The sequence below is a fragment of the Hyperolius riggenbachi genome, chromosome 11 (genome assembly GCF_040937935.1).
Source record: "Hyperolius riggenbachi isolate aHypRig1 chromosome 11, aHypRig1.pri, whole genome shotgun sequence".
In the NCBI taxonomy this organism is placed as follows: Eukaryota; Metazoa; Chordata; class Amphibia; order Anura; family Hyperoliidae; genus Hyperolius; species Hyperolius riggenbachi.
Window position 1 is genome coordinate 141,397,652 of NC_090656.1, and position 13,383 is coordinate 141,411,034.

Below are 13,383 nucleotides of genomic sequence, written 5' to 3' on the forward strand. Positions count from 1 at the left end.
GCCCCCAGTATATGTAGCCAGGTGTTTAGTGGCCCCCAGTATATGTAGCCAGGTGTTTAGTGGCCCCCAGTATATGTAGCCAGGTGTTTAGTGGCCCCCAGTATATGTAGCCAGGTGTTTAGTTGCCCCCAGTATATGTAGCCAGGTGTTTAGTGGCCCCCAGTATATGTAGCCAGGTGTATAGTGGCCCCCAGTATATGTAGCCAGGTGTTTAGTGGCCCCCAGTATGTGTAGCCAGGTGTTTAGTGGCCCCCAGTATATGAAGCCAGGTGTTTAGTGGCCCCCAGTATATGTAGCCAGGTGTTTAGTGGCCCCCAGTATATGTATCCAGGTGTATAGTGGCCCCCAGTATATGTAGCCAGGTGTATAGTGGCCCCTAGTATATGTAGCCAGGTGTATAGTGGCCCCCAGTATATGTAGCCAGGTGTATAGTGGCCCCCAGTATATGTAGCCAGGTGTTTAGTGGCCCCCAGTATATGTAGCCAGGTGTATAGTGGCCCCCAGTATATGTAGCCAGGTATATAGTGGCCCCCAGTATATGTAGCCAGGTATATAGTAGCCCCCAGTATATGTAGCCAGGTATATAGTGGCCCCCAGTATATGTAGCCAGGTATATAGTGGCCCCCAGTATATGTAGCCAGTTGTCCCCCCCCCCCCCTGGAGGGGAGCAGCGCAGCAGAGAGAAGCATTGTGCGCCGCGTGGGGAAGGGCGGACGTTTCCCCCCCCTCCCTCACCTTGGGGCTCCTCTCCCTGGCTCTCCCCTCCATAAAGATGCGGCGGCGGCGGTGACTGGCAGCGGCATCGGTGGGCGGGACTTACCTCCTCCAGTGTTCCGGGTGGCCTCTGTGCGTGCAGCTACTCTGGTCTAGTGAAGACCAGAGCAGCGGCACGCACAGCGTCCACCCGGAACACTGGAGGAGGTAAGTCCCGCCCACCGATGCCGCTGCCAGTCACCGCCGCCAGCCACCGCTGCCGCATCTTTATGGAGGGGAAAGCCAGGGAGAGGAGCCTCAAGGTGTGAGGGATGGGGGGGGGGGGGGAACGTCCGCCCTTCCCCACGCTGCGCACAATGCTCCTCTCTGCTGCGCTGCTCCCCTCCAGGGTGCTAGGGGGGACGGCGTCCACTGTCCAAAAAAAGTAAGTGGACGCCGTCCCCCCGCGTTCACGCAGGACTCGACCCCTGGTTATAGGAGGATAAGTGTTAGGCGATAAGAGATTAGTGTTAGGCTACATTCATAGTGGACAACAGGAAAGTGGTGCTGCACGTTGAGTCATATACAGTACATAGAAATATTCAGTCAATGAAAAGTATGCTTCACTGTAACTGTTAACGCATGTATTTTGCAGTAACGCACTGCATGCAGTGCATAGTGATGCAGAGTCCTGAGTGGACTGTAAGTGAGAGGTTACTCACCCAGCTCTCGGCATTACACTGACAAGATCTCCCTTCTGTTGGGGGTGCCTCTAGCTACTTAATACTGAGGGTACCTCTGCCTATCTAATAATAAGGGGGACCTGTAGCTACCTATGGCAAGGAAAATAAGGAAGAAGTGACAGTGGGGCCAGCAAACACACTTAGAGTGCGGTTCGGCAGGGGGTTTGTTGGTTCATGGAAGGGGAAGTCTAGGGTGCCAGGATATCTGGGCCTATAGGCTCCTGTGATGTAAATCCGGCCCTGACTGCAATATTATTATTTTTTATTTATATAGCGCCAACATCTTCCATAGCGCTTTACATAGTACAAACAAATAATGGGGAGCAAATATACGTAAGAACTACAAGACACTGTACAGTCATGATACTGAATAGTAGAAATACAAATACATACATAGTTGATGTGTAGTTGGTACATGTGCATATGTTAAAATTACAGTAGTATGAGAAACACTAGGAGGAGGTCCCTGCCCTTGCGAGCTTACAATCTAGACTATAATCCGAACATTTGTATAGCACTTTTCTCCTGTCGCACTCAAAGCGCTCAAGAGCTGCAGCCACTGGGACGCGCTCAGGAGGCCACCCTGCAGTGTTAGGGAGTCTTGCCTTGAACTCCTTACTGAATAGGTACTTGACCTAGCCAGGATTCGAACCCTGGTCTCCCATGTCAAAGGCCCTTAACCAGTACACTATCCAGCCACTGACTATTGAATTGTTATGAGTATAACTTATTTAATAAAAGAAGGCTGCATTTAAGATGTATATATGTTTGTTTCCTATCTGCCTGCAATAGCATTTCCATGTACCCTATGCTAGTGAATGCTAGTGAATTCTGCAGTAAATCATGCCCAAAAACTTAGAAGATAAATGCAGGTGTGTGTTTGGAATGAAAAGAAAGTACAGTACTATGTGTGGGCCTACAGCAGCACCTAGTGGTGATTAGGTGGTAGTGCTGGGAAAAGTGAGAATAAATGAATATTTACACTATGTACTAATACATTAATTAAAAGATAAAGTCTAAATAAATTAGGAATAATAATAATAATAATAATACAATATTTAAAGAGGTACTGTATTGAAAATAACAATGAATAAAATTGATTATTCTTTGCAATATTCATTTATAAATTATCTAGTCAGTGTTTGCCCATTGTAAAATCTTTCCTCTCTATGATTTACATCCTGAAATGTATCACTGGTGGTGACATCTTTAGTTCTGCCAGGTAATCTGTACTGAATGTTCGTTACTGAGAGTTATATGTACAGAGGGATATACTGGTTGCTTGGCAGTTGGAAACAGTTGGAAACAGACGTTTTTCCCTACAATGCAACAAGGTTCACAGACAGCAAACTGTCAGGACCATGGTTATGAGATCACACCATGGGAGGTAATTTACCACAATATTAGCCACACTAACCCCTCTGATGATATATTTGAGAAACAGTGAAGATTTCTTGTGGAAAAGGGGGTATCAGCCACTAATTGAAAAGAAGTTCAATCCTTGGTTAAAGTTGTTCTTTAACAATTGAAGCAGTAGAGTGTTGTACCGTGTTAGCCATCAGTAAAACGAAGGAGTTTTGAATCAGGATGATACCATTTATTAGCTAACTTAGAGATGAATAAACAGTGAGCTTTCAGCTTATAAAAAGCCTTCAACGGACTGGTTCCTGGCCAAAACTGAAAACACAGCTTATATACACTGACATACAGAGGAGAAACATTCTTTAGCAAACATAAATGTAATTAGATGCCTTAACTGTTATGCTGGGAATACACGGTTCGTTTTTGCCTTCGTTTAAACCTTCGTTTCGATTGTGCCTTTTGTCCTTTTCGATCCCGAAATAATCAGTCATACGGTTAATATCACCACCCACGGTTTCGTTTTTTTGTCCGATTCTGATGGTTTCGTTTTTCCAATGATCGAAGGCTGCAAAGAAACGAAACGAAAATCCCTTTTTACAGGGACGGACTAGCATAAACGAATATATAATCGATCTGAACAGCCATCAAGCCTACCAATGGCTCGATTAGATGGATAAAGAGAGATAATATCAAACATGTTCGATCACTAGTCGTTCGTTTTTGGGGTCTATTAATCGAAACTATAATGAGATTATGACTATTTTCACATACGTTTTCAACACTCGATTCGTTTACCGAACGAATTGAAGGTTTAAACGAAGGCAAAAACGAACCGTGTATTCCCAGCATTACTGAGGAGGCTTTCCCAGGCATCCTGGCTAAATTGATAAGATCAAAAGTTTCCTCAACATAACATAAAGTAGACTCTGGTGATGGGGAGACATTGTAAATTCCGAGTTCAAATTGTAACTGGGCTGGCTACATGCACCATTAATTCTAAGCTAAAGAGAACCTGGCTATCCTGCTGATCCTCTGCCTCTAATACTTTTAGCCATAAACCTTGAACAGGCATGCAGTAGATCAGGTGTTTCTGACATTATTGTCAGATCTGACAAGATTAGCTGCATGCTTGTTTTGGTTATGTGATTCAGACACTACTGCATCAAAACAGACTAGCAGGGCTGCCAGGCAAGTTATTGTTCAAAAGGAAATAAATATGGCAGCCTCCATATTCCTCCCACTACAGTTGGTTGTGGCTGCTGGAATTTAAGTATGATATGCTTGAATTCTGAGCCCTCAGTTGCTTTAAGGGAGGAAAAGCCATATTTGGCTTTTCCTATCTAAACAGGCGCAGACAGTGTCATCCATCACATGCTATTATCATCCAATTGCAGGCTTGGGATGCGATGGGTGACTGGTCCGTCCCTGCCGGGTGATGTCAAAATTAACTCTTCAGAGGCTACCAGAGCAGGGACAAGGTCCTCCAGCACCCAAGGCTGAGACACCAAAGTGCGCCCCTCCATCCCACCCACCCCAGCCGTCACACACTGATTGCTGTTAGACTAAGAGGGCCACAGGGTCCACAACCTCCCCAACACCTTAATATCTAGTTATATGGCTTGCAGCCACTGCTATGTATCCCCTTTTCTTATTTCTTTCTGCTTCATACACAATTTAGGAATGACAGCTGAATGAATTGTGTGCCCCCTCCTACACTGCTCCCTGAGGCTGGAGCCTCTCCAGCCTATGCCTCGGCCCGGCCCTGGAGGCTACTATAAAATAGCCAGACATGGGCTCCAGAGTCCACTTCTAGTTACTTCTACTTCCTGACTACCTCTATTCACTTCCTAAACTTCTTACACCATATTCTGTACATAGGCTTATATGCCATAGTGCCTGTACTGATGCAACGTAGTATAGATGTTCATACGAGAAGGCCTGGTCTATTCACAAGGAATGGACCAAGAGCATGCAATGGTTAAGAGAACTTACTAACGATTGATTGTTTTGCTGAGGTAATAACTATGTAATGAAGATAAGATTGCTGATGAACACACCTGTATATCTGTTTTGCCGAATAAATTCTTTAGCGCTTAAGACATTTGGAATCCACTTTTGAGATAAGATATCTTCCGGCTGTGGGAATGTCTTATTGCTGGGTGCAGCTATAAGCTAAGCTGCTGGTGCCGAACCAAAGGTGTGTTGTTGCCCATTTGGACATCAAATCGGGCGTGTGTACAGTCTGTCGTTCAGCTGATAAGATTGGACTTGAGCGATCCACCAAGCAGATCGCTCTTTTCAGCTGAACGACAGACTGTACACACGCCCGATTTGACGTCCAAATGACAGGTCCTTTGGACGTCCAAACGACGGGTCGTTTGCGAAAATCCGACATGTGTATGTACCTTAAGATTCAAGATTCAAGTACTTTATTGTCATTGTGTAACACAACGAAATTACTTTTCATGACAGCCCCATTGTGCATATAGGGAACATAGTAGTAGTAACAAAGGAAGAAATAGAATAAATTATACAAGTATGCCAGGTATTACAGATATTTAAACAATTTGTACACAGTGTTCATTATTTCAGAGAGGATTCAGAGTTCATCAAGTTTATGGCCTATGGGAAAAAGCTGGTTTTAAAGAGAACCAAAGACGAAGCACCCTCATGTATTTTACTACATTTATCAGTGGGAACATGACAGTAAACACCTTCTCTGCTTTTAGTTTCATTCTTATCTGCTTAATTAGTCTGTTATCAGCTGTGATAAGAATCCCAGACTGAGCCTTCAGTCTAGGTTTGACCTGGAATCATTATAGCTGAGTCACTCTTCTGTGGAGTCTTTTCAAGCCCAAGCCTGCCAACTCCTAGCTCAGCTTTCCTGCTTTGCATACTGAGAGCTCTGATGACATGGGAGGGGCTGCTGCTGCTGAGAGAGAATCCCTGAAACAGACAAGTGTGGCTGCAATATGATCTGTGTGCTCTGTGTGCACTCTGCATAGATAATGATGATGACTGCAGTTTCATTCCTATGAGAGACACTTCCTACTGCCTGCACATCATACCAAAATGAAAGCACACAGATGAAAGGCTGCAGCAGCCTTTCTCATATAGCCTAGACAGCACATCCAGAACAACTCATAACCTGGAAGCGGAAGGGATATGAGCCGGCGGCCATATTGGATTTTTCCTGGAGCAATAATGAATAAAAAAAACACTAAAAAAGGCACAACAGAGCGGCGAAATTATCAGGTAGAGCATTTATTCTTTATAAGCTATGGACTGATATGTTTGTTTTGTGTGAAACGTTAATCTCTGGTTCCCTTTAAGTCTGTTTGTATGCAGATTGATCTAAAACGTTTACCTGATTGCAGGAGCTCAAACAAGGTATTTCCAGTGTTGTCCTTGATAATGTTTTTGGCCCTTCTCATACAGCGAGTCTTATACAAAAGTTCCAGTGATGGTAGTTCAGTGCCGATAATGACTTTGGCACTGCCAATAATAACTTCGGTATATAAGGGGGGTGGAGATGGGGATCCTAGTTATGGGGGCACATCTGGCTATCTATAATCTGGGGGCACCTACCATGAGCACATATGGCTATTTATAGGGGAGGGAGCCCATACCAGGGGCACATCTGGCTAGCGATACTTGGGGGAAGGGGGCTAGTACCAGGGGCACATTTAGCTATACAGGGGGGGGGGGGGCGACCTTATATCAGGGGCACATCTCGCTATATACTTGGGGGGGTTAATTCCAGGGGCACATCTGGCGATCTACACTGGGGGAGTCCTAATATCAGAGGCACGTCTGGCTGTACTGGGGGGGGGGGGACCTATTGCTAGGGGCACATCTCGTTATCTATTATGGGGAGATCCTAATACCGAGGGCACATCTAGCTACCTATAGTGGGGGGCTGATACTGGGGGCACATCTGGCTACCTTTTCTGGGGAGGAGCACATCTGGCTACCTATAGGGGTGCTAATACTGGGGGCCTATCTGTCAATCGTTAGGGGTGGGGGGCTAATACTGGGGGCGCATCTGGCCACTTATACTAGGGGTATTCTACCTAATACTGGGAGCATGTCTGCTACCTATACTTGGGTGGGCACAATTTGGGGGTTAGTGCAATTTGAAATCTGGTGCTGGAGAACCTTGGCCAGCCCTACCAGGGTAACAAAATGGTAGACCACCAGGAAAATCTGTGTAAGGGAGGGGGACCAGGGGTCAAATGGGAAAATGTAATAGTGGTAAAATGGGTGATGCAGAGACAACTATTATAATAAAAAATACTATGTGACCACACCCATTTTTAAGACTACACCCTCTGCATAATAAAAGTATTCATTAACCTTCCCCACTTTTTCTCCGTATTTTTACCATTAAAAATAATTTTATTATTTTCTCAGTTCAAAGTAAAAAGCAAAAATCCCCCTTTATTTAACAGCCAAATATAATCATCATAATATTTGACAGGAACATAAAGTAAGTTTTGTGTTAAACGGGAGAAATGGCAAAATAAAATGTGTGGTTTTTATCTACAGTAGCGCTTTGTATTTTTAAACTGGGATTGGTAAAACTGAGAAATAATGTATTTTTTCCCTCTTTTCCCCATAAAAATGCATAAAATACAAAATTGTTCATGAGAAAAAATGCTGCTTAATGAAAGTCTGTCTTGTCTTGAAAAAAACAATATATATATCATTGAGGCCTCGTTCACATTGCATTCCGCTCGCGTGGCAGTTCGTGTTGGCCATTTTTGGAGGAGTTTTTCTTTTCTCCTCCTGGTGCTCGGGTGGGCGATTCGTTTTTGTGCAAAGCGCATTTCTACGCACTTTTCCCGAGCATGTTTTTCATCCACTCTCTGATGCAAGTCAGGAAGTGAACTCTTTGACCCGGAAAATAATAAATACAATGTATTTTTTCTTAAAAATGCGAACCCAATTGCTGCACAAAACGATTTGTGTTTTTCCTATACCTTGCATTGAGGAGGAATCGCCCCGAAAATGGTCCGCTCACCGCTTTGCTGTCCGACCAGCGCACGACCCATGCTAATATGAGCCTTCTCATAGACATTCATTGCACAAGCGCTCGGGGGACATTTTTAAGAAGCGTATGTGGGAGAAAAAATTGAGAAAACGTCTGTAGTGTGAACAAGCCCTTAGGTATAAGTAGTTTTATTGTATGCACAACATGACAATTGTTTCGGGGCCACGGAGGGTCCCCTTCATCAGATAAAGTGCAGACCTAAACTTTATCTGATGAAGGGGACCCTCCGTGGCCCCGAAACAATTGTCATGTTGTGCATACAATAAAACTGATTAAGTAAAGAAGATGAAGCCGGCACCATCTATGTAATTCTTCTGCTCTTTTATTTGTCAAAGCATTTCCAGTAAATAATGCAACGTTTCAAGGCTGCACGCCTCTTTGTCAAGCTTAGCTGGAAGTTACAAACAAATGAAACATACACTGACATTTATAGCAGACATGGTTAACAGCAGCCAATCAGTTCAAATTACTAACCACCAATCATAATGAACCTGCTCTATCGGACCTGATGGGGAACTCTATTCAGCCCCTCCTGGCCGCACGCTCCATGACCTCCTTGGTCCAAGGAGGTCATGGAGCGTGCGGCCAGGAGGGGCTGAATAGATGGGAAGGTCCGGCCTGTGTGTCCTATCAGGGCAGCCGCATGTAAGTTCCCCATCAGGTCCGATTAAGCAGGTTCATTATGATTGGTGGTTAGTAATTTGAACTGATTGGCTGCTGTTAACCATGTCTGCTATAAATGTCAGTGTATGTTTCATTTGTTTGTAACTTCCAGCTAAGCTTGACAAAGAGGCGTGCAGCCTTGAAACGCTGCATTATTTACTGGAAATGCTTTGACAAATTAAAGAGCAGAAGAATTACATAGATGGTGCCGCCTTCATCTTCTTTACTTTGTTGCATGATCCAGAGTGCTGCAGGATCGCTGGCCAGGCACATCGAATTGAAAGCCACCGTTTGGGAGGGTGCAGTCACATCATTATCTACAATAAAACTGATTGGAATATTGATACTGGTGTGCCAGCCGAACTTGAATTGCTTATACTAGATCGATGTTGCTTCTGCATCAAGGCTGAGCCGCCAACTATCCGGCAAGGTGTGCCTAACCAAAACCTGATATTGCTTAGGTATAAGTAGAGATAAAGTTATTGCTGATTTAATAGAGACAACAAACTGCTCTGGTCCATAAGGAGGAAATAAGGTCTGGATGCAAAGTGGTTACGGTAATATGTGAAAGTAAGGATTTCCTTCTTCTTCCTTCTCTCTCTCTCTCTCTCTCTCTCTCTGTCACAGGGCCCCTAGTGGCCGGAACGCACAATGTCTTCCAATCGGTTTAAGCACACAGACCATGCAAGCTGTTGTCGCAGTCGGTGCACAGAAACCGCTGGGAATTTGGCCGCAGACCGACTAGAAGCGAGCCTGTGAGTTACGGTAATTACAAATTACACACTATTTCAGGGTATAACTGCCACCACCTCTGTTACCATGGGACAGAGGAACCCACTGACTGGCTGAGTCTAGACCTGCAAATAAAAATTGTTAAACACACTCTATTCTGTCTAGCTAGCAACAATAGTAGCGACTCTTCAGAAGTCAGGGTTCAGTTTGTGCGGCTGAATAGCAGGGTAGCTGAATAAATAAATGATGCTTGCGTTGTTTATTAAAAATGCAACATAAATAATTAATATATACAGAAAATCATTAAAATCAACAATTATAGAGACAAATAATAGCGCAGTATGAAAATAAAAGGGAGAAAATACTTAGGTTCGTGGAAATATGTCCTTTCTGGGAAAACTTGTAAAGTTCCTTTGTTCCAGTTCAGTAGCAAAGTTCAGACAAGATGGCCGCTAACCACATGGTCCTCTGGCTAGCAGCAGCAGGCTCTCGCGACGATGGAATTTGGAGGACTGAGGCCCGCCTGCTAGCAATGTGCTTTGGGGGTGTGGCAACGCCTTAGCAACTCTTTTCTGGGATAGTTTGCATAGTTGGCAGTCATCCTCTGCATCCTCAGCCAATAATGCATAATAATCCAGATCTTGTGGACTCATTCTGACACACAACAGGTTTTCAGTATGCTGTATAACTGCAGTGGTCAGTAAATGTATGGCCAGAACTTTCTGTCACAAGTCTGAATGAAGGAACAGGGTTTGAATATAGTTTGCTGTATACAGACACTGGAACTAGGGAATAATGTGCAAAAGTAATGATTTATTGCAAATGCAATAATGCAAGCATACATACAAGCGTAAATGCAAATATCATACAAACATATGCACAGCACACAATATATACAAATAACCCGGGAAGCAGTGACAAATATATACAACACCTGACTATCGATCTAACTAAGTGCACAATAATATATAAAGAGTCAGCAGGAGAGCAAGGTCAGCAACAGGTTATCAAAAAAGCACAGTACCAGGGATTAGGCAAAAGGAAGGTCTCAGACAGAAGTAACAGGGTTCGGTAACAGGAAGGCATAAACAGAGATCAGGGCAAGGATCAGAAACCAGGATGTCCAGAAACTCAGACCTGGGAGCTCAAAGTTCTGGCAATTAGCAGAGGGAAGAGGTAGTCCTTATTAAATAGTCCATGTAATAGCAAACACAGGATGCAGCTGGTGTTGAGAGTTCCATTAGAGGCCTCTACAGGCCAGACAAAGAACTGCAAGTTCTTACAATGCAATTAACAGGCCCCCTGCTGGTGGATGGTGGAGTTTCAGGACAATGCAAAGTCCTTAGAGCCATCTGCTGGTGGAATAATAGAAGTCCATGACAGTCCTGCTCCATGTCACCACCAGCAGGCAGAAAGCGGTAACACAAGGTTCCTGACAAGGAGGAGGCGGCAGCAGAAGAACAACCGCAGCAGGGGTCTGTGACGAATCAACGTTTATTCGTCCTATTAAAGTAGTTAGAGCCTTATAAAATATTCCCTGTCACCACTATTAAAAAGTGACAGCAGATAGGAAAAGGCTTGGTTTATAAAAAGATCAGGGAAGCCAGGGGTTAACACAGTCCTCTCCCTGGTCAAATGCAGCAAACACTGACTCCCCTAAGTAGAGCTTCTCTCGCCTAAGTGTGACCTAAGTGGGTTTCCTGGCCCAGGACACCCAACCAGGCAGAGAGAGAGAAATCTCACACCTACACTGCCCTCATCCAGACTTGGTGTCTTCTCAGTTCCGTACTTGAAAAGAGCCAACCCCAGGGGGTCTCTCAGGATTACCTCAGCTGAAGGATCAAAGAGAATCCCTCTCCCAGCTGGCCCCCATGTGGCCTTGAGATGCCTATATTCATATGTTCTCCATATTTTCCTCATAATTCATGGCATAGGAAGTTCCTAGGCCGCTGAAAAGTGCAGAAGTTCTGAGGTTCAAATTGGTGCAGGTGCTGAGAGAGTTTGGACAAGCTAGTTACTTCCAAACTCAGACTACAAGGGGAGAAGTAAAACATTGTGTTATGATTCATATCTGGTCCTCGTGTTTGGAACCAAATGATTCCTAACATCACGCTGGTTATGAATATTCATTCCGGTTCTTGATGTGACCTATGGGTACGGATGGAAAGGGCAAAATATAAATTGGCCCAAAACCTCTCCCTGCCTAAGGGGGCACTGCCTTATTCAAATTGCACAAGGCTGGACTTGTACGTGTCATAACTCCCCCCACCTACAGTGAGGAACAAAACTCCCATGACACAAATGTCCAGCGTCCATCATCTGAAATCTTTTGGCCTAACAACATCTTGGCAGCCAGCGGGACACTGGCGCAAACCTCCATCTTGGATTTCTCACAAAGGCCTCTGGCCGCATGGCAATCGGCCATTCTGGACTTTGATTGCCGCATGGACTACCAATAACGGTATTTGAACTGTATATTAAAACATTCTGTTTCTTTTCATCTCTATTCTCTTCCTATCAAACCAATCTGTTCTGCTGGACAGGTATATCTATCTGTGGGCTAATTTAAGCTGTGTGTATGTAGTTTTAGAATAAAACTAACAATTTTATCGTTCAGTCTTGTGCCTGTTCTGGTCATCTGATTGTTGCTATAATGAATCTGCCCTCTGAAGAGTCAGTCATACTACCGCATTGTTTTATTATTTGCTTATAAATTGTTGATTTGCTAGCTAGGTTGTAAATAACCGTTTCTTCCATCTAGGATTAGCTAGTACCCGATTTCCTATGCGAAATCGATAACTTTAGTTCTCGATTGGACACAATCGAGATTGCATCATATATGGACCCAGTAACCTTTCTTTAACGTCACATTGCTCACAGTCTTTAAGCTGTCAGAAGTGACTATTCCCCGAACGGTGACTGGAGCATGTCGAACGTGATTGGGCTGGCTACCGTATTATGATAGTGTTAGGGTCTTTTCGCCCTAGTTGGAGACTGTCTGCTCCATACAACCAGACAGTGGTGGCAGTGAATTTACCCGATTTCCAGCGCAAAATCGATATTTTAAGCTTACCGATTGTATAGACAATCGGGATTGTACATGTATGGGCACCTCCAACCAATCTTAAACGTTTACTACGCACACAGTGAATTTGCCTCCAGCAGTCTCTAGTGCATGAAACCTGCATGGCAACAGTGGCCGAGTAATACGGGATTGGTGAGGGATTGTCCCATTACATATTGTCGGCAGCTGCGCGATCAATCTTCATTGTCAGTCTGTTTACCGTACTTCCTGCATATGCTAACGGGAGCAGATTAGACGGGATTGGCACGCTCTGTCGCATTAACCTTCTCCCTCTGACGATCCAGCAACCGGTCTTTGTTGTCCGTCTGCACCCGTACTTCCTGCGTACGCTAACGGGAGCAGATTGGACGGGATCGCAGGGCTGGATTGTCACAGCGTCGCAGGGGGCTTGTGCTGCTCAACGTTCCTGTGGTATTGTTCGTGGCTGGGGGAGGAGGACGACTTACCTGACATCACTGAGGAAGAGCAAGAGGAGATGGATAGTACGTCTGGACCCAACTTTGTGCAGATGGAGTCTTTCATGCTGTCCAGCCTGTTGAGGGACCCCCGTATAAAAAAAACTCAAGGGGAATGACAATTACTAACTCACCTGAATGCAGAAAGGATGTAGCACTTGCAGAACAAGCTGGCAACTATGCTTTACAATGCGTTTAAGGGTGATGTCACAACACAATGCAATAAAGGTACCACTGCCAGGAATCCTTCTCCCACGCAGGCAAGGACAGAACGCTCCAGCGATCTCATGGTGATGTCGGACATGTGGAAATTCTTTAGTCAAACGCCTTGCCTTAGCCCTTCCGGATCTACCCTCCACCAACGCCTGGACCGGCAGGTAGCCGACTACCTGGCCTTAAGTGAGGATGTAGACACTGTGAGCCGCGATGAACCCTTGGACTACTGGGTGCGCAGGCTTGATCTGTGGCCAGAGCTGTCCCAATTTGTCATCCAACTTCTGTCTTGCCCTGCCTCAAGCGTCCTGTCAGAAAGGACCTTCAGCGCAGCTGGAGGCATTGTCACTGAGAAGAGAAGTCGCTTAAGTCACAAAAGTGTTC

The 13,383-nt window shown here is 44.8% G+C and overlaps 1 long non-coding RNA gene across 1 annotated transcript in view; it reads left to right on the forward strand.

The window, feature by feature from the left end:
• The window catches only part of LOC137537633 (uncharacterized), a 364,959-nt gene that overhangs the window by 24,695 nt on the left and 326,881 nt on the right, over positions 1-13,383 (forward strand). The window contains exon 2 of the long non-coding RNA XR_011024635.1: positions 9,142-9,279. This is a non-coding gene — a long non-coding RNA (uncharacterized lncRNA). The remainder of the gene's footprint in view (positions 1-9,141; positions 9,280-13,383) is intronic.